This window comes from Balaenoptera musculus, chromosome 12 (genome assembly GCF_009873245.2).
Source record: "Balaenoptera musculus isolate JJ_BM4_2016_0621 chromosome 12, mBalMus1.pri.v3, whole genome shotgun sequence".
Lineage (NCBI taxonomy): Eukaryota > Metazoa > Chordata > Mammalia > Artiodactyla > Balaenopteridae > Balaenoptera > Balaenoptera musculus.
Genome location: NC_045796.1, coordinates 48,942,386 through 48,963,098, shown reverse-complemented (window position 1 = coordinate 48,963,098; position 20,713 = coordinate 48,942,386). Strand labels below are relative to the sequence as shown.

General features: G+C 41.5%; 1 protein-coding gene across 4 annotated transcripts in view; it reads right to left on the bottom strand.

Moving 5' to 3' along the window:
- Positions 1-20,713, bottom strand: part of FYN (FYN proto-oncogene, Src family tyrosine kinase) — a 209,941-nt gene that overhangs the window by 148,212 nt on the left and 41,016 nt on the right. The window lies entirely within an intron of this gene.

Sequence of the window (20,713 nt, the reverse complement as noted above, 5' to 3'; positions counted from 1 at the left end):
ATGGAGATAATAATACTACCTATCTCCTAGGATTTCCAAGAAGTGCCAGTGAAACAGTAAAACGGTCTTAGCACAACATGGTAAAGACTCAGCGAACATCAGCTATGACAAAAATCTTCATTGTGTGGAAACAGAATTTGCATGGAAGCCAGAGGTTCATCAAAGAGGTGTTACTGAAACCGGAAAGTGGGTTGTGGTTGGGTAGAGAGACCCTGCTATTTCTAAGTTCCCACAGCAGCTCTGCCGCCCTTGCTAGGCAGAAAGCACAGAGGTGCCGAGAAACTTTAGGATCATCTTTCCAGTTCTTCTGCAAGACATGAGCTGAAGGAGAGTGCAGGCCACCCTGGAAGCATCACTCCTGAACCTTAGTTTCTCATCACGTCCCAACATGGGAGTGCCTTGGTGCCATCTGGATTTATGTTAACTCTATAAAGAGAAAGCACAATGTTTGCTCCGGAGGACTTTAAAAACTAAAGGGGAAAATCCCATGCCAACAACATATTTCAACACTATTCTTATTAAACACAGGTCATAATGGTGGGGAGAAAACAAACCATAACTATTGGATACGTTTTCAGAAGTGGCTTTGGTTTTATGAATTAAGTTTTGATTCTAAAGACAAAAGTGCAGAAGAGAATTGATAAAGCCACATTCCATTGATGAGGTCCCAGATTCTCACCCAAAATAAAACAAAGTAAAAGCCTGAAGCATTTTTCACTGCAAGCTTTTGGAATTTCCCAGGAGAAGAAGGATAAAGATAAAACTAGAGTTGTGAATTTAATACAGGTAAAATTTGATCTTCCCTTTTAACAAAAGGTTGAAAATAATTAAGAACCTGAAATGGAAAAAATTTATACAAAAATTTGTACATACATAGCATATAAAAAGTTTATGCAACATTTAAAAATACATAATACATAAAATTTATACTATATGTAGAATTAAATTAAGAAAATATTTTATAAACTTAAATTATGAATTTTACCCAGTGGCAAGAATATTTTCGAGGAATTAATGCTAAACAAAATACATATTTTAAAAATATCTATTTGGTTTGAACCTTTGAAACAACTCCATACTTGCTCTATAACCAAGAAAAAAAAAAAAAAGGAAAATGGCACTAGAATTCAGACTGTTTTTCAATTAAAATGAACTCATACAGAAGTCCTGGGGTCAGAAATGCAAGCCAGGATTTGACTGCTGAGCATGTAAACATGAGTACAAAGAGAAACTGAGTTCCCTATTTGCAGAAAATTTTTGAAATATGATTCCTGGATAATCTCAACATGCAAGGCAGGTAATTTGGTGAGTTTTGCACGTGTGTATGTATATATGTGCATGCTTTAAAAAGATTCACCATGAGGCTTCTTTGAAGAGTTGGTCTCCCTTAAGAGGAATCTGATAAACAAAAATTTAATTTTGACCCTATTTAGGAAACACAACTCATGAAATCCAGCTCAGCCACATGGCATAAGACATGGCAAGCTGAGAAAGTTTCCATCCACATTCAGTCAGTGTAAGCTTGCCTCGCTGTTCTCCTGGGAGCGGAAGCAGTGTAGACGAGCCATAATCTCTGCCTCCTGCAGCCTGTCAACTGTTTAAACATCTTCCCAAATAACAGAGAAAATGTCCTATATTTTTGATTGCATAAGAAGCAGATTTGAATGCTGAATTAGAAGGAATGGAAATGTTTATAGTTTTAATTGTCCAAAATGCCTTTCAATTACACTTAATCTTCACTCTAATAAAACACTTATTACAAATAAATATTGACACAGAATACTCCATTAAACCATTACTAAAAAAAAAAAAAATCTGGGTAACCACCCCCTTGCATTGTTGAATGATTAAGCAAACACATTTGCTGAAATCTGAAACCCTGTACAGTTTTAGCATGGTCCAACTTTTATAAAATATGTATCTAGAAGAAAATATACTAGAATAAAATATCTAAAAACCAGAGACACTCATTGCCTCTGGTGGAATTCCAGTAAAGAAATTATATCCTTTTCTGAGTGTTTCTAATTTTACTAAAATTTCCCATAATAAATGTAATATGTATTGATCATGTATTAGATGCCAGGCAGTATGCAAGATGGTTTTTTTTTTTTAATGCTTCATGAGGTGGGTATTATTATTATCCCTGCAGATGTGGAAGCAGAGACCAAGGCAACTAATACTTGAAGGATGGAAACTGGAATTCAGACATGTCTGTCTCACAATCATTTTGCTACAATTGAATTTCATTTGTAGCTGGAAAAAAAAGAAAACACTTAAATTTAAATGCTACATAGCCAGGCGAAGAGCTATATGGTGACAGTATACTTCTAGGCCTTTATATTAAAGATTTTTATTAGGTACTTCTTAAATACCTCTATGATTTTTTTTTATATTTTCAAAAGTATGGCAACATTTTGAAAATAAAAGGAAATTAATCAAACCTTACATGAACTAAACCCAATGAACTAGATTTAAATCAGTACTAATATTTATACACATCCTTTCAGTGAATATTCAGTTACCAATAACAGACAACCCCTCATTGATTCAAACCTAACCTGACCTGACCCCAAAGAAGAAAGTAAAAAAAGTCTTCTCTTTTGAGAGGGATAAAATTAGGACTCAAAGAAAATGGTACCCCTAGATCATGTGGAGGCCATGATTTCTTAGTGGCTAAAACTCCCATCCCAAGCACACTACAAATCAAAGTAATGTAAGTTAAAACAGTGGAGCACCATTTTTTACCTATCACACTGACGAAGATGATAATGAATGAAAAGTATCACCCATAAGAGTATTGAAAAACTGGCACCACTGTAAACTTTTAGTAGAGAGTGGTTAGACAATAAATATGGATGAAACTCCAAAATGTGCAAATCCACTGATCAGCCAATTTTCCACCTAGGGATTTATTCTAAGGAGAAAACTAAGTATGCTGTGTGTTGCAGTGTCGGTTATTCAAGGCAGTATTGCTTATAACATAGAAAAACCAGCAATAACCTAAATATCGACTGATAGGGGAATTTGCTGCTGTATCTGAATTTGGCTACTACACCTGGGACTAAAAATAAATATGTGGTGAATGAATGGCATGACAAATAAATTAATGGGATACAGCTATACAATTGAATTTTATTCAGGCATTAACATTTCTGATGTAAAGCTATATTCAACAACAAAGAAGGAAGTCCACAGCATTTTGTTAAGTGATCAAAAGGGACCACAGACTAGTCTATTGGTACAATCCTATTTACATAAAATCATATGTATAGCTACCTGTGTACTATATATGTGTAGATATCTAGAAGGACAATACAGGTGGGATTTGGAAATTTTTCACTTTTATCTTTATATTTTCACATATTATTTGGGCTTATTTAAAAATATTAGCTACACATTTTCTTTTTGGTTGAGGAGAATCCTATTCTTTAAATTTGTATCCCAACCACTCTAGCTATGGAGGAGGAGAATACCACTAAGTAATAGATAACATTCAGAGGATAAGATTTAAGACAATTTCTTTTCCCTTGATTTCTTAAACACTGCTGTGCTGGAAGTTCTCTTTTCTACTCCCGTAACATGCCAGAAACAGAATGAACATAAGGCACATCTGTTTTAAAACAGTTGCAATCAGTGCCCTGGTAACCATTACACTGAAGAGAGAATCTCAATGCAAGATAATTCACTACATTGACTTTCTCTGTCCAGAGCCCTTCTGAACCCAGCCTTGTTAACTTTCTGGCCAACCCTCATAGTCCAGGGATGCTCTCCTGGGCTCAGCATGCATCCAAGTGCATTCACCATCAATGGACTCCATCTGTTAGCTCCACACACAAAGACCTTAAGTTATTTGGCAAACAAACATTGCTTTTCTTGAATGCTAGATTGAGATTAAAAGTATACAGCTTATATTAATAGCTCATGGTTTCTGGTAATTTTTGTTTTCAATCCAGGAGAAAATACAAGCATCCCTGATAAACAAATGACAAAGTGTCTCTCTTTGGATTCAAACAAGAGCAGCGTGATTCCTCTACTGAAGCAGTCTGGTTACAACGGTGCCCAGCTGCAGTTCTGGCCAGCCTCTGAAAGCAGGAGTCAGGGCCAACAAATGCTGCATCTACACACATGTGCCCTGAAGAATCAGCCAACTGTGAGAATGGCGGAGAGGACACACATGAGCTGATGACTGATAAGCCTCTTCCTCTGGATGCCATTTATCGGAATTACAAAAATTTGCTGAAATGTATTTCATGCCCTGCCAGTGCAGTGGGCTCACCAAGTCAAGAATAAGCTACGTATTTTGGCCTTGTGGTATTTTCCCGCAAATAATCATGCAGAGTGAGAGCAAGATGAAGGGCTGAGAAAACAGACAGACCCTGGAAGAAAACACACACCTACTGCTTTCCTTCTTGCACTTCCTGGGTGCAGCGTCAATTCAGCAGCAACAGCAAGCACCCAACACGCAAAGCATTCTAAATGCCTCAGGTTGAGTGTGGCTGGCTTGACCTTGATCTGATCAAGCTGATTATGGATTTAGCGCTGCAAAGCCTCTTTAAAAAGGAAATGTTGTAGGGCTTCCCTGGTGGTGCAGTGGTTAAAAATCCGCCTGCCAATGCAGGGAACACGGGTTCAAGCCCTGGTCCGGGAAGATTGCACATGCCGCGGAGCAACTAAGCCCGTGCGCCACAACTACTGAGCCTGCGCTCTAGAGCCTGCAAGCCACAACTACCGAGTCTGCGAGCCACAACTACTGAGTCCGTGTGTCACAACTACTGAAGCCCATGTGCCTAGAGCCCGTGCTCCGCAACAAGAGAAGCCACCGCAATGAGAAGCCCGCGCGCCACAATGAAGAGTAGCCCCCGCTCGCCGCAACTAGAGAAAGCCCGCGCGGAGCAACAAAGACCCAACGCTGCCAAAAATAAAATAAATAAGTAAATAAATTTATTAAAAAAAAAAAAAAAGGAAACGTTGCATACGAAGACGAACCTACTGGCTTTGAGTTACATGTCCAGGTGTGGTGACAGGTCTGTAATCACACCTGTTTGATGCTGGTTCCACTCATTTACAAGATGCGTGGCCAGCCTTGGGGCCTGTGGCGATGCCCACAGGCCTCCTAAGAAAGGAACCCAGACCACAGCCCATGTCAGAAGCCCGGCTCCTTCGTGGGAATGGGTACCTGCTCTTTCTCCTGGCTCCTGCCATCACTGACTAGTTTTCTCTGATGCTGCGGTCATGTGCCTCGTCTACCCAGAGCTGTCTGCATCGGAGCCACAGCTATTTCCTGAGAGATATAAAACTCAACAAACTGCAAATAAACAATACAAAACATGATCTCATGCTGCCATGCTGATGTTTCTCTAAAGTGTAGCATCCTGGCAGCTCCCTGATTTACAAGTATCATTTGACACTCACTTTTCCCTTTCAGCAACTTCTTCCCCTGCTTTTACCCATAGTCCATCAGCTCCCTCTATTGCTTAATGTGTCCTCTTGAACCGCCCCCCTTTGCCCACACCAGGCCTCTGGCTCTCAAGGTCACCAGGCTACAAGTGTTCCTACAAAGTTCACCAGCAAGTTAACCTTCCTTGTTCTCAAGAGCTGAACGCTGTCAAGTGGCTCTCCCTGCCAGTCTTGGCTGTTTGATGATCTTCTCTTGCCCAAACTGCCCTTCTATTTGCTCATTTTGGTCAGAGGCACAGATATCGTCCCAGGTCCAGAAACTCACAGTAGGTCTTGTCTTAATCTCTCTACTCTCATCTCCTACATCCAGGCAGGCTGCCACCATCAACCCTGGAAATTCAGTCTTCAAAAAGGCTTGTAGTTCCTCAAGATTTAATACAAATCGAATAAAAAATATCCCCAAAAGGAGTCTGTAAACTATAGTACAACACACAAATACAAGATGTCAGCGTGGGCACAATCATTTCACTTCATTTCTGTCCCCTGTCAAAGGCATTCAAATTTAAATCCTGTAATGTGGACTCACTGTAAGTCTCCATCTAGAGCTTGCTTGGATTATTGTTTTATGACAGTCCCCTGAAATTGAATATTCTCTCCTCTCTTTAAAAACACAGCACTTGAGCCACCTTCCTCCAGACCTTGACCCAGATTAAGCTGAGTTTTAGCCACTTTAGTAACCCCTTGGGCAGAATCTTAATTAGTTTAACAGACGTGTGCATTGCAGAGGTCTTTATATAGTTTCCATTTTCTTACTTCTTTATTTTCTAATTTGTGTTTACTCATTTCTCTAATACGCACAAGTAGTGATCATGTCTTGAATATAGACTTAGTGACCAACTGATTTCAGCTCATTATTGATGATCAATTAGTCCCACCTTCCCCACTCTATACACGAATAAAACGTTAAAATATTGTTCCCACACACTCACCCTTGGTGGCTCCTCCAGAGAGTCTGGCGATGAGAGAGTTATTAACAGTATATAAAAGTCTCATTTCGACTTGGGAGCAAGAAACTCATCCATCCCTGACAAAAACAGCTTAAGGATGGATTCCAAATATCCAAGTGTTATTTTCTTCACCCCACAAACCCAAGAGCATGACACGACCATGACACAGGCCTGGATGACATCCCACAGCCACCAGATGATAGATGTTTTCATTGGTTTCTCCTTAAATCAGGGCTATTAACAGCAGCATGAATCTGAACAAGAACCCTCGGCAATAGAGCTCAAATTGTGTCTGACAAGGCTCACTTCATAAACCTCAACTATTTTTCTACTGAAGAGATGCTGTATTAAGTCAATTCTGTTTATACAACCATTTTGCATTTATTTTCTTTAAAGATAAATGATACTTTTATGAAGGATAAATTGCACCCAAAATACTATCTGCCTTGTAAAGATGCCAAAATACACACTCATTTAAAATACACAAAACAAAAACAACCAGCCACTAACACTTCTCCCAACAACAAAAGAAGTGGCTATACAGAATTCTCTTTTGTATAGTAGGGTGATCTTTTTGAAAAAATTTTTTGGGCTTCTCTGGTGGCGCACTGGTTGAGAATCTGCCTGCCAATGCAGGAGACATGGGTTCGAGCCCTGGTCTGGGAAGATCCCACATGCCGCGGAGCAACTAGGCCCGTGAGCCACAACTACTGAGCCTGTGCGTCTGGAGCCTGTGCTCCGCAACAAGAGAGGCCGCGACAGTGAAAGGCCCACGCACCGCGATGAAGAGTGGCCCCCGCTTGCCGCAACTAGAGAAAGCCCTCGCACAGAAACGAAGACCCAACACAGCCAAAAATAATATAAATAAATTAATTAATTAAAAAAATTTTTTTAAGTATAGTTGATTTACAATGTTGTGTTAATTTCTGCTGTACAGGAAACTGACTCAGGTATACGTATACATATTTTTTCATATTCTTTTCCATTATGATTTATCACAGGATACTGAATATAGTTCCCTGTGCTATACAGTAGGACCTTGCTGTTTATCCATCCTATATATAATAGTTTGCATCACAGTAGGGTGATCTTAACGAGGTAAGCAAAATTAATAAATATTATTGTTAGGAAATAACTTGAGAAATAGGTTAACTGTATCTTACAATAATTACACAAATATATTTACTATAGAACTTAGGATATTTTAGTTTGATTTTAAATTTCAATGTAATTTAATATTATATGTATAATACAAATTACAATGATCTAATTGAATGGGCAAAAATACCAACGTTCATCCATTCACTCACTCACTGAATCTGTATTGACAAGTACTTTGATAGACACCGTCCCTAGCAGCTCAGAGCCTTAGGGAAAACAGACACACAACCATAAAAACAACAATATGTTAAGTACTGTAATTATCCGGTAGGTTATGCTGGGAAGCACCAAGATTTCAGAAACTGGAAGATCATAAAATGGGTAAGGCAGAGATCTATTTTTACTGACCAGGGTCATCTCCAAGTTAAAAAGCATTATCTATAAAGTGATTTTTTTTAAAAATAAATTTATTTATTTATATTTATTTTTGGCTGTGTTGAGTCTTCGTTTCTGTGCGCGGGCTTTCTCTAGTTGTGGCAAGCGGGGGCCACTCTTCATCGCGGTGCGCGGGCCTCTCACTGTCGCGGCCTCTCTTGTTGCGGAGCACAGGCTCCAGACGCGCAGGCTCAGTAGTTGTGGCTCACGGGCTTAGTCGCTCCGCGGCATGTGGGATCTTCCCAGACCAGGGCTCGAACCCGTGTCCCCTGCATTGGCAGGCAGATTCTTAACCACTGCGCCACCAGGGAAGCCCAAAGTGATTTTATTTATGTTAAACCACAACACACACCAGATTACATGGAAAAGGGTCAGGAAAAGAGACCCATCCAGAGGTTAACCATAGTTTTCTCTGGGAAGGGGAGTGGAAAGGAACATAGTAAACAAACAAACAAAAAAGACTATCTTTTTACATGCCTCTGTTACTGTCTGAATTTTTAAAATAATCTATACATTCATGTAATACTTGAATTATGAAGAAGTAACAGTAAATGAAGCAGACAGTGGAGGAGAAGGCTGCAAAGCAGGCTGAGCAAGATGAGCTAGAAGCAGAAAGAAATCCTGACAAGGGTGGGGCCCATGCGAGGACAGTGTTGAGAGGGAGGCTGGAGGACGATGAGGACCGAAGAAAGGACATGTCATGGAGAAGGAGGAATCTCCAACTTGGGCTATGGCTGTTTCAGCGGAACAGCAGCAGTGGAAAAAAGAACGCAGCAGGGTGAAAATGGGGTGTGAGGGAATGAGCAGCAGGTGTAGCTCAAATGCCACAGGACAGGTAACCTGCACGAGCAGAGTGAACCGGGAGCAAGCAAAGTTAGGCTGCCCCCATCCTCCCGTCTCCTCCACGGTGCCAAAGGGGTACAGAAAAAGACTTGGCCATTTTGTAAAAATCAACAGTACAAGTGTGATCACGAATGGCACTCAACACTGGAGGCCGTAGACTTCAGGTGTGGAGACCCACAAAGAAGCGAACAGAGGGCCCAGGAACTACCTAGGGGGCTGGGGAGGGGGCACTAGGCAGCTCCAGCTCCAGCACTGGCTGCCAAGAGGTGATGCTGGCCCACTGTGGCCAGATCATGTTATTTTTAAACAGAAGCCATAAATCTGGGTTTTTTTTAAAGTGTGAAATATCCTGACTTTTAAATGCTGGCCCAAATTTTTTAAAGACACTGGACTAGGGAAAACAGGCCTGTAGGCCACCTCTACGGCACTGTGACTCTTTACAAGCCTGGCACTGAGGAGAAAACAACAAGTAAAATTTCTCTCTCTCTACCCTCTTTTGAGTGAGAGGCTCTCACATATTTCTAGGCTAAGGGCAAAGCTCTGGTGGATAAAAATCATCCTCTATTTTTAATTTTTAAAATATCAAATATTTGAACTAAAAAGGGTTCCCCCCTTTGCTTTCCTTTAAGAGTTTACACCCTCACATACTCTGCTGGTAAACATTTACCGCAAACTCTTGTATCATGTTAACATAACAGACCTCAGCTATTACAAGTGTTAAAATATGTGTCTGGGTGGGAAGCACAAATTAACTGGCACGAATTTTTAAAAGAAAAAAATGAGAAGGGACCAAAAATCTCACAGAAAATATATAAACACTCAAGTTGACTTTTGGTTTATCAATCTCCTCAGGAAAGAACTTCCCATTTGCAGTTGACCTATATTAAAACAACACTCCCATCAATTTCATTAGAATGCTACTTTTAATCAGTTCATCACATCACTATGCTTCAGGAACTGAAAGCAAGACGTACACAGAGCCATCAACTATGGATACAGAACATTCAGAAGTCAAATAACATTTTTTTAAAAAATACACCTAATTTTTTCTTTTTTTAATTTTTAAAAAATTTTAAAATTTTTGGTTGCACCAGGTCTTAGCTGCGGCAGGTGGGCTCCTTAGTTGTGGCATGTGAACTCTTAGTTGCGGCTTGCATGTGGGATCTAGTTCCCTGGCCAGGGATCGAACCCGCGTCCCCTGCATTGGAAGGCGGATTCTTAACCACTGCACCACCAGTGAAGTCCCTCAAACAACATTTTTAACTGGAAAAATAGCTGGGAAAGCGTAGCATCGCCACAAAGGAAATATACAAACAGTTGATACTCTCATGTGAGTGTGTAAACTTTTAAAAATCTTCATTGCACACTTTTGAAAACTGAAAAACATCTATTACAAGATGTGAAGAATCTATTTGGTAATGACTCATATATGATAACATCATTGGGTGGATCACTGTCATAGAATCTATTTCAAGCTCATTTCACTTGCTCTGGTTCTCCTAGTTTATTAAGGGGCGATTTGGATGATGATAAATATTAGTGTTTCTACTTTCAAATGATTTTCCTCCTGATCGAACAAATATAATCTCAGGAATGTAGAAAGAGAACTCACATGGAATCCCTCTGCACATCAGGCTTAAGTTTCTACTGAAACTTAGGAGAAAGCCTTGACACCGTCATCCATTAGATAGCATCTTGTTAACACTGGGTGACGTTCTTGCCTATGGCCCCCTGTGTCTTAGTCTTTCTTTCCTGTGTCCCTGTGTCTTCAGCTCCTATGTACTTCTGCACTTGCTTGTCTGTCCCTGTTCACCCTGCCTCACCTGTTTTGCCTCATCTGCTCTCATTCATTACTCTGGATTTCTCTTTGTATTTGCTTGGGTGTAGCTGTTTTGCATCTCTGGTCTCCTGCCCCTTCTCGCAGGGACTCTTTCCCCTCCCTGCCTAAATTAACACTAGCTTTCCACTAAGATGTAGACTGAGAGCTAGTGTTAGGTAGCTACAAGATGCATTCTTGGATACCTTACCCTTAAGGTTCTTATTTGCATCAAGTTCACAAATTCACACACTGAATCAACATGTTTGTCAGAAAGTATCTTTATTTTATACTTGTAACAAAGGAACTGCTTAAAATTTCCCTGAATCTTTGAAAGCTCCTCCCAGCTCCTATCTCTGTGCATTTCCTCAGACTGTGCATTGCCTAAGTTGAGCGCTGCCTTGGTCGTAAAGCCTGCTGAAAGACTGAAAGAGTCAGAAAGCGAATGCCTCTGACGTGTTGGAACGGTGGCCCAGAGAACTTACTGGGATCTCTCTGGGTTGTGGGCAAAGAGGCCCAGACTGTCCTTTGTGTTTCCAAACAAGACAAAGATTCCACTCCACAAGGCTTTGGGTGAATATACTCTTTTTCATTTAGCTACTAAGCCTTCAAGATCTTGGCTGAAAACAGATGCAACTGCCTCAAACAAACACCAAAGAGTTTTATAATTGTGCTTCCCACCACAACAAATTTGGCAACTGAAAGAACATGGAGCCTCTGGGATTTATATGATTTAGAGGCAGCACCTTATAGGAGACCGAGCATAGTTTTTATAACTAGACAGAGCTGGACTGAAATCCTAGCATTCTCTATAGCATGATACTGGACAAGTTACTTGATTTCTCCGACTGTGGATTTTTCATCATTGAAGCGAAGACATCACTACCTACAAAACAGGATTTCTGTGAGGATTAAATTACAGGAGGTAATCTAGGAGAATGACTAGCACAGCACAACAGCAAAAGCGGTGTTTGGGACCAGAAATGAAGAACACACGTGTCCAGGCTCCCTCTTGCCCCAGCTGCTGCAGTGGACCTTGGCTTTGCGTTCCTGGCTCTTCCCCTTGCCCAGCCTCCTGGGAAAGTGTTGGGGGGGGGGTATTTTACAATGCAGAATCAGGAGGACAGGTGGAAGAACAGTGGGTCATCGTTAGGAAATGCCTTTAAGCTTGTCAGGACTGTAGGGTGTAAGGACAGCTGGAGGGGAAGGAGGTGCTGCTGTGGATCCTATGTTCCCACCATTGCAGTGAAAAACACAAGTAAAGCATTTGCTATCTTGAAATCATTGTCACAGTACGGAAGCAACCTAAATGTCCATTGACAGATGAATGGATAAAGAAGATGTGGTACATATATACAATAGAATATTACTCAGCCATAAAGAAGAATGAAATAATGTCATTGACAGCAACGTGGATGGACTTAGAGATTATTATACTAAGTGAAATAAGTCAGACAGAGAAAGACAAATATCATATGATATCACTTATATGTGGAATCTAAAAAGATGATACAAATAAACTTACTTACAAAACAGAAAAAGACACACAGACATGGAAAACACACTTATGGTTACCAAAGGGGAAAGGGGGAGGGATAAACTGGGAGTTTGGGATTAAGGTATATATACTACTATATATAAAATAGATAACTGACAAGGACCTACTGTATAGCACAGGGAACTATACTCAATATTTTCTAATAAACCTATAAGGCAAAAGAATCTGAAAAAGATTATATATGTATATATATATATATATATATATATGTACATATATATATGTATATATCTGAATCCCTTTGCTGTACACCTGAAACTAACACAACATTGTAAATCAACTATACATCAATAAAAAGAAGAGAAGAAATTATTGTCACAGGACTTTATCTCTATGGCTCTAACATGATTTTAAAACTGGATTGTGTGGGTCTGGATACATACGGGTTAGAGGAAGTACTATATTGGTTTTATTATTATTTAATTACACAAACTTGGGAGTGGAGGTGGTCCCTAAGCAAGAGGGAAGGGGAAGTAAAAACAGCCGAGCCACCTGCCTCATGGGCAGAAGAACGCAGGGAGGCACCCGTAGGCAGGTGACTGAGGGGCAGAGGGCGATGCTAGGTCCCATTACCCATTCCTGACTCACTCTGATTCTGGTGAGTCATTAGCATTTCTTTGTCTCAGTTCTTCCCTAATAAAATGGCAAGACGGGAGGGCTATATTATTATGGCACACCAGCTGGTCTTTTAAAAGTGAGCTGGGAGGTATGCCAGCAGCTGGGGCCTCCCAACTCTGGCTTGTACTCCTTCTCAAGCAGTAGATACATATGTGCATGCATGTATACACATATCTGTGTGTCTATGTATTATGTGTATGTATGAACACATGCATCCTCACACAAGTTCTGGAGCTCTTCCTGCACAAACCACTAAATCATTTAAAAAGAAAGCCTTCAAAAGGATCATCTGGTGAATCCTTCTACATCCAAATAAGAATATACCTCATTCTAAAAAGATGACTAGACTTCCTTTCCCAAAAATCTCTGTAAGAGAGGTTTACAGCCTCCCATTAATGATGTACTTGATTTTCTAAAAACTCTCATAATGGAAAAAGTTCCTCTTTGCTACCTTAAAAAACTGTACTCCTGCCTGCATTCCCAATTCTTCTTACCACACTATTTTGACTTTGCCTAGAACATATCACCTTCTAACAACTGTATAATTTACTTAGGTATTAATATTTACTGCTTACTGTGTCACCTCCTTTTCCCCAACCAGAATAAGCTACCTTGATCACCGATTTATCCCAAGTACCTAGAACAGTGCCTGGCTCAGACTTGATACTCCATAAACATTTGTAATTTGAAGCTGAATTATTTCTTTAATCTTTGATAAAATCGCAAATCTACAGAGCTGGAAGGAACTTTAGAAAGGAACCTTAAAGATGCAAAAGCTGAGGCCCCATGAGGGTAGGTGGCTTGCCCGAGGGGATACAGAGAGCTCCCTAAGCCCTTTTCCACTTCACCTCAGCACCTCCAAACAGAACTGTGATCCTGGGGAAATAGCCTGGGTGGGAGGCAGCCAATGAGAAGCCTAATCTGAACTCATTTAAAGCAAGAGAGCCAGAGAGAAAAAGGTAAAGCATTTATTTGGAGAACAGTAAAATCTCATATAATAATAATAATTTGTTCATCAGTAGCCACTTTCATCTAAGGATCTCAGAGAGCTTATGAAATTCTCTCCCCACAATGTGTGGCATCGTTATCGTTATCAGCCCTCAGACAGGGGAACTAAGAGGCTGGGTGTTCTATGACTGTCCTGCAGGCTGGCTCAGAGCTCTCTGGGACTCCACAGCCTGTCCATGGTTTTACATCCTCATCTTTATCAACATCAAGAACACCTAGATAAAGCTACAACCTCCCAGCTGGTTTTCTTCTAGGCACCCCTAGAACTGTTCGGGCCCATGCCAATTTTTCAGCCAGTGTTTATTAGAGAAACGAACCTGGGCATTCAGGTGTCCAATCGCGTAATGGCTCCTTCCAGCTCACCAATGGCTGGGACTTAACCACAAGGACATCTGAGGTACCCAGCCGCTTTTGGGGGTGGGGAATTTGTTTCTTTCCTCTGTTTACTGCCATTGCCCCACACACCCTTTCCATCTGTGCGAGGCAAATCAACGCTGTTGGAATTTTAACCTACCTGCACAACTAGTGTTTATAATCACCCCTCAATTATTGAGGAACCACATTAAGGGCCAATGAGATGGAGTCAACACAACAAGCCCTGTGGAGGAGCCCATTTAGACTGTGACGAGGTGGCATGCTCTCCTCTTCGGGGGGATGAGGGAAACAGTGGATTCTGAATTCCAATACATCTCACGGGAACGCTTTCCCCGGGCCCCTTACTGCGCGTCGGCAGGAGGCCTTACTCTTCCTCACGTTGTTACTGAACGACAGTGAAGAGTGAACGGCGTCAGCATCACAGTGCCTCTTCACCCGTGCCAAGCGCGCAGTGCCGGTTTCAGCGCAGGAACGCTTGTTCCCGTTTGCTGTGTGCCCGTGAGCTTCCTCCCCTTCTGCAGCTCCTGGGACCACACCGCTGACCTTGCCCTTGAGCTGACAGCTTTGTGGCCAAACTGCCAGGCAGCATCCTGAGGTGTGCCAGCCCCCTGGAACAAACGGAAATCCTTACTGAGCTCAGGATTTCCCAGCGTTTCCTGAAAGGTCCGTGTTCTGTGGGACACTCAAAGGTGTAACATGGAAAAAGAATTCCATGATCAAATAAGCTGTGAAACTTGGGTAGAAAAATGTGTTAAACAATGGTGGTTCCTCAGAAATGTATAAATGAAATTCCCATGTGATCTAGCAATTCCACTTCTGGGTATATATCCCAGAACACTTTGAAAGCAGGGTCTCAAAGGGATGTTTGTACACCCACAGTCAAAGCAGCACTATTCACAACAACCAGAAGTTAGAAGCGAGTGTCAACTTTGGTTGTGTAGATAAATAAAATGTGGTATATACATACAATATATGTAGGTATGTATTATTATTATGTAATATTACATATTATGTATTATTATGTAATATTACATAATATTATGTATTATTATATAATATTATTCTGCCTTAAAAAAGGAAATTCTGACATGTAGTACAACATGGATGAGCCTTGAGGACATTATCCATTTCACAAGATGAGAAGAGTTGCGGAGACTGGGCAACAATGTAAGTATACTTAACGCTGCTGAACTTACACACTTAAAAATGATTCAGAAGGTAGATTTTCTGTCACGTGTATTTCACCACGATTACAATATATTCAACAGTCTTTGCAGAGGAGCCTTTCAATGCTAAAGTGCTCTGGGAATCCCCAGGAGGGGACCCAGCAGGCAGTTTGTCCCGGCTTATCTGGCCACAGCTCCCACCTACCTTTTTTTTTTTTTTTTTTAACAGAGCATCCTGTGGGACCACAGTGCTTCAGAACACACTTTACAAAAACACTGAAAAACTGCTGTAAAATAGGAAATCCTATTTTTCATATTTACATAAAGGAAGGCAAGAATCCTGAAGCCAGATTTTCAAAACAGTTTTAACACACTACATCCTGCTAGAGGAGAACCAGATCCTATCCTCAACTGTGCCACTGATTAGCCACGTGGTCTCGAATAATCTCTACTCTTTCTCCTCTGACGTAAGCTCAACCTATCTCACCGATTTCTGGTGAAATCTAAGGAGAAAACATAAGTGAAAGATCCTGAAAAGTACCAAGTGCTATTCGAACAGTAAGATAATTACTAAGTTCTTAGGCTTATTGAGGTGCAGCAGACAACATCAGGCAGCATTAAGAGCTCAGAATATTTATTAGGCAACAAACAGGCACTAATAATGGAGATGAAAGAGATGGGGAAAAGAAGAACCACGGGCTGAGAAGTCCTTGTAGTGCAGCAAAAAGGGAGACCGGGAGCCAGAAAACATAGGTTCCAAAGCTGATTTCACTGCTGTCTGACCTTGGACCAGTCATTTAACCTCCCTGACTCTCAGCTTGCTCCGCTGTCAAATGAGGTAGTAGGAGGTCACCTCATAGGTCACCCCCAGCTATATGAGTCTACGAAATACTGAAACAGACGTGCCAGGTAACTGCATGGCTCCTCCGCCAGACACCCGGTGCCTCGCTCCGTGCTAGGACGCAGGGATGGGCCGATCACTGCCTCTGCGCCCCTGACAAGCAAAGAGGGAGCCACCAGCCTCCACAGCAGCATCAGAAGATGAGGCCGTGCATACGGGGGTGTCAGGGACTCCTTTCCTTGCGAATTATTATTAATAATAATTTGTATTATTCTCCTGGACCCTTGCCTACACACTTTCAAAAAAAGTGTTTCCAAAGTATCTTTATTGAACTACTGACTCAACTGAGCCAGGTAAATGGGGGCGGGGGGGGGGTTGGTGGTGCTGAATGAACAGAAGTACAGACTTCCACAGAAATACCCAGTCCTGGGGACCCATCTTCCTGCAGGTTCAGTGACTATGAACAGAAAATGCGAGACGCCCAACCATCGCTTGTCAGCAGGTGGACAACCTGTCCTAGCTGCTCTCTTGGAGGGACACAGCGTCCCTGGTGCAGGAAGATAGGACAGCAGTGGCTGGAAAGGAACGCGCAAGGGACCTGGGCAAAGAAGGAGTCCCTGGGGGCAGTGGGAGCAGGACAGTGGCCCCCAGAGTGAAGGAGCTGGCGGGTTTGAACTTGCTGTGTGTGGTGACAGGGAATCCCCAGAGGTGGCCGAGTAGGTAGGGCTCAAGGGAAAGTGTGCCTGGGTGAGGCTGACCACATACACCGAAACTCCGAGTCCCAAAGGAGTGGCAGGGTGGTGCTGGGAGAGGGAGTGCAGGGGAGAGAGGTTGGGACAGTTTTAAGGACAGCTGTGGAAGGCTGGCGCTAAGGTGGTGCTGAAAAACAACAGAAGGGATGACAGTGGTCGCTCTGTGGAAAGAACACGTGATAAAAAGCTATCAACGTGTTGGACGCACGGAGGAAGAGAGGAGGCTTGTTCTTAGCTTCTGGGGAGATGGGGCAAAGGAAGAAGGTGATGACTATCTGTAATGACTGAGGAAATAAGGAGAAGTGTGAGAAATCGGTAGCGGTGGAAAAGGGACCTCTGTTCCTGTCACATTTAAACTGAGTTGGTAAATGAAGATACTGAGTAAAAATGTCCTATGGAGAAAAGGTGTAAATAAAAATAGCTTTGTAGACATATAGACACAGGAGAGACTAGGCATGGCGGGGGTGGGGGGGTGGTGGAGCGGGGTGTGTGTGTGCACATCCGAAGGGGCTATTTGTACAATTGGCATTTTGATTAAGGATTCATATCTTTGGATCCATGACTAGGCATTCAGGGGGTCCAGAGACCTACTCCTGAGTAGCATACTATACCTGTGATTGCATGTATATGTTTTTCTGGATGGAGAATTCCTAGCTTTCATCTGGTGCTCAAAAAGACCCCTAAACAGTGGTTTAGTTGGTATTAAGATCCTCAATGTTTGATGGAAAACTTCTCTCCTATCTGCTTGACAAATCTGCCATATCAGAGCACATCAAGAAAAAGGTGCTAAAATTGTATTTATTACCAAATGTAAGAACGAAGGAATATTCTCCTATCATCTTGTCAAAATTAGGTACATTATAACACTCCAAAGACTACTGACATTGGCAAACATATTTAACTCAAATCTTTTAAATTAAAAATGTTAAAAGCATATTTAGAGCCTTGCAAGTACAGGTTTCTTGCAAAAAGTTTACTATGTACGGTACTTTAATATAAGGGTATCTGGATTTGTTAATATTCACAGTTACATTCAAAGACCTGCCAAAAACACTCATTGGAGCTACTTTTAACAGTCATGACATTTTTTTTTCCGAAAGGATGTTATCAAGTAGACTGTGCAGTAATGACTATAAATACATGACATGCCTGAGTTACTATAAATAAACATTGCACATTCTCCCAACCCATTTAATTACCGTTCACCTAAAGCAGTGCAATTAAGAAACCGTGTTAAATTCTGAAAATGGGAAAAGCCCTCCTGTCTCTCTTAGGTAGTTTTACAATCCTAACAATAGACTTAATAATGAAGCCTTTTAAAAGAAGGACAATTACATTAAAATGACCAGGGTGGGGGCTTCCCTGGTGGCGCAGTGGTTGGGAGTGTGCCTGCCAATGCAGGGGACACGGGTTCGAGCCCTGGTCTGGGAAGATCCCACATGCCGAGGAGCAACTAGGCCCGTGAGCCACAACTACTGAGCCTGTGCGTCTGGAGCCTGTGCTCCGCAACAACAGAGGCCGCGATAGTGAGAGGCCCGCGCACCGCGATGAAGAGTGGCCCCCACTTGCCGCAACTGGAGAAAGCCCTCGCACAGAAACGAAGACCCAACATAGCCATAAATAAATAAATAAATAAAAATTAAAAAAAAAAAAAAAATGACCAGGGTGTGTAAAAATTCATTACATAGATCCTCCTGCTGTCTGATGGATTAAATGCCTCATCACACCCTGGAGAGAAGTAGGAACAAGGGATAAAGAAAAATCACAACTTTCTGAGTGAACATCTTATGCCTGAGAATTAATCTGGTCCCGAAAATCGCTCAGGACTTCACCCTACACACCAAGTGCAAAGAAGATATGCCTGATATCAGATAAATGATGGCATGGCCCTAGGAGCACTGCTGGTTTGCTGAATACAAACTGACATTACAATCCATGTCGTGATGATGTTAAACAACAATGATACAAGTTTATGTAGCTTCTCCCTTGAGAAATGATAAGGGCTGAAAAACAAAGTCCACTCCCCTGGGACTGTCTGGGACTGTTAGCACCCATTACCCTCAAGATCCACCCCCCCAAAGACAGCACCAACTGACTGATTTTTGTTAAATGTATTCCTAAGTGTTTCATGTTTTTCTGCTCTTATTATACACAGAATTGTTTCTTTAGCTTCATTTTCTGCCTATTAGCTATAGAAATAGAATTGATTTTTGTATATTGACCTTGTATCCTGTGACTTTACTAAGTTCAATTATTAGTTCTTTCTAGTAGCAGTTGTATATATTCCTTAGAATTTGTCTATATAAACTGCCATATTGCCTACAAATAAAGACAACTTTACTTCTTCCCATCCAACCTCTATGCCTTTTATTTCTTGTCCTTACTCTCTTCTCTTTCTTTTTTTTTTTTTTTTCTTCTCTTTCTTAAAGAGCTACAACCGCCTGTAGGAAGTTCCTGCTGAGGCACTCTGGTTTGCTTTATGCCATTTTGGGCCCTTGTAGTGCCACGGAGATTGGGCAACGGAGAACTGTTGCCTTGGGCAGAAAGATCCTGATCCTACCAAGCCATCTGCAGAAGACAAGGGGGCCTGATTCAGAGCCTCAAACTTTAAGGGACAAGAATTTACAGTTGATTTTCTCTGGTTTAATTACTTGTATCTCTCAATATGTTGATACGTTAAAAAAAAAAAAAAGAAATACTCTAATGAATTACTGAATCTTTGGGATTTTGAGCTACTTGGGCCCTTGGAGATTAAACCTCTCATTTTACAACAAAAGTGAGGCTCAGCCTGTCCAGTGACTTGCTCAAGAGCAGCGAGAGGCAGAGGGCAGGTCTGCTGTTCTGGACAGGACATGAACTGAGAGTTCAGAGACCTGGATTCTAGTCTTGAGTAGGTCAGGAATGCACTCTGCCCTAACAGACTGTAAGTCTAAGAGTCTAGGGGAGAGCTCAGATACTCTGAGTCTTGGTCCAAGTAGATGGGATGACTTGGGACCATGTGAATATGGGCATCTTTTTTTGAACCCTGGGCAAGATTACATTTTCCACTGCCTAGCCAATCTGCAGCTGGCTATTACTATTAAGAAATGGATTTTCCTCTCCCTGCCCCCAGTAAACTTACTCTGAAATAAGTTAGAAACTACAATCTCATAGAGCGTCTCGGGCCCCTGTTTACATCAACTACTGAACATGATCATCTCATATAATCACAAAGTCTAAAAAGCTCCGTTTAACGTCTTAGAGCTCACACACAGCCCCCAGGGATCCTGGCTGAATTCTTCTCATACATATTTTTTGTACCTGTCTCTTAGAAGAACTTGGCAGGGCTAAGAAAATCACCAGCCTGTTTAGCAAGCATATAACGTGTTTCCTCCTCACTAGCAGAGGGACATTAACAAGGATGTCCTCAAATTAGCAAACATATTTCTGTCAATCAAATACATGTATTTGAACAGCTGAAATTCTAGGACTTTAGAAGGTCCAGTTCTTCAAATTTCCCCTCTTGTCACAAAAAGCATTCTTACTCATCAATAACTTCTCTAAAATAACCATCAGTTGTCACTGCTAAAAAAGAAGTTCCAAGAGGTCAAAAGTATTTACTGAGATCAGAGTGAGGCCCCAACTAGACAAAATAGAAACCAGACAATAAAAGAGCATCAGTCATAGCTGTTGGGTGTGTGTAGGCAAAGCTTGTTTCACCAAAAAAGGGGAAGCTGGGAGGAACCTTTTTACTAGCTACTTGCACAGAGGGTCTTAGGAATATCACCCCATTTGACTGATAACCCTACGGAGGTAA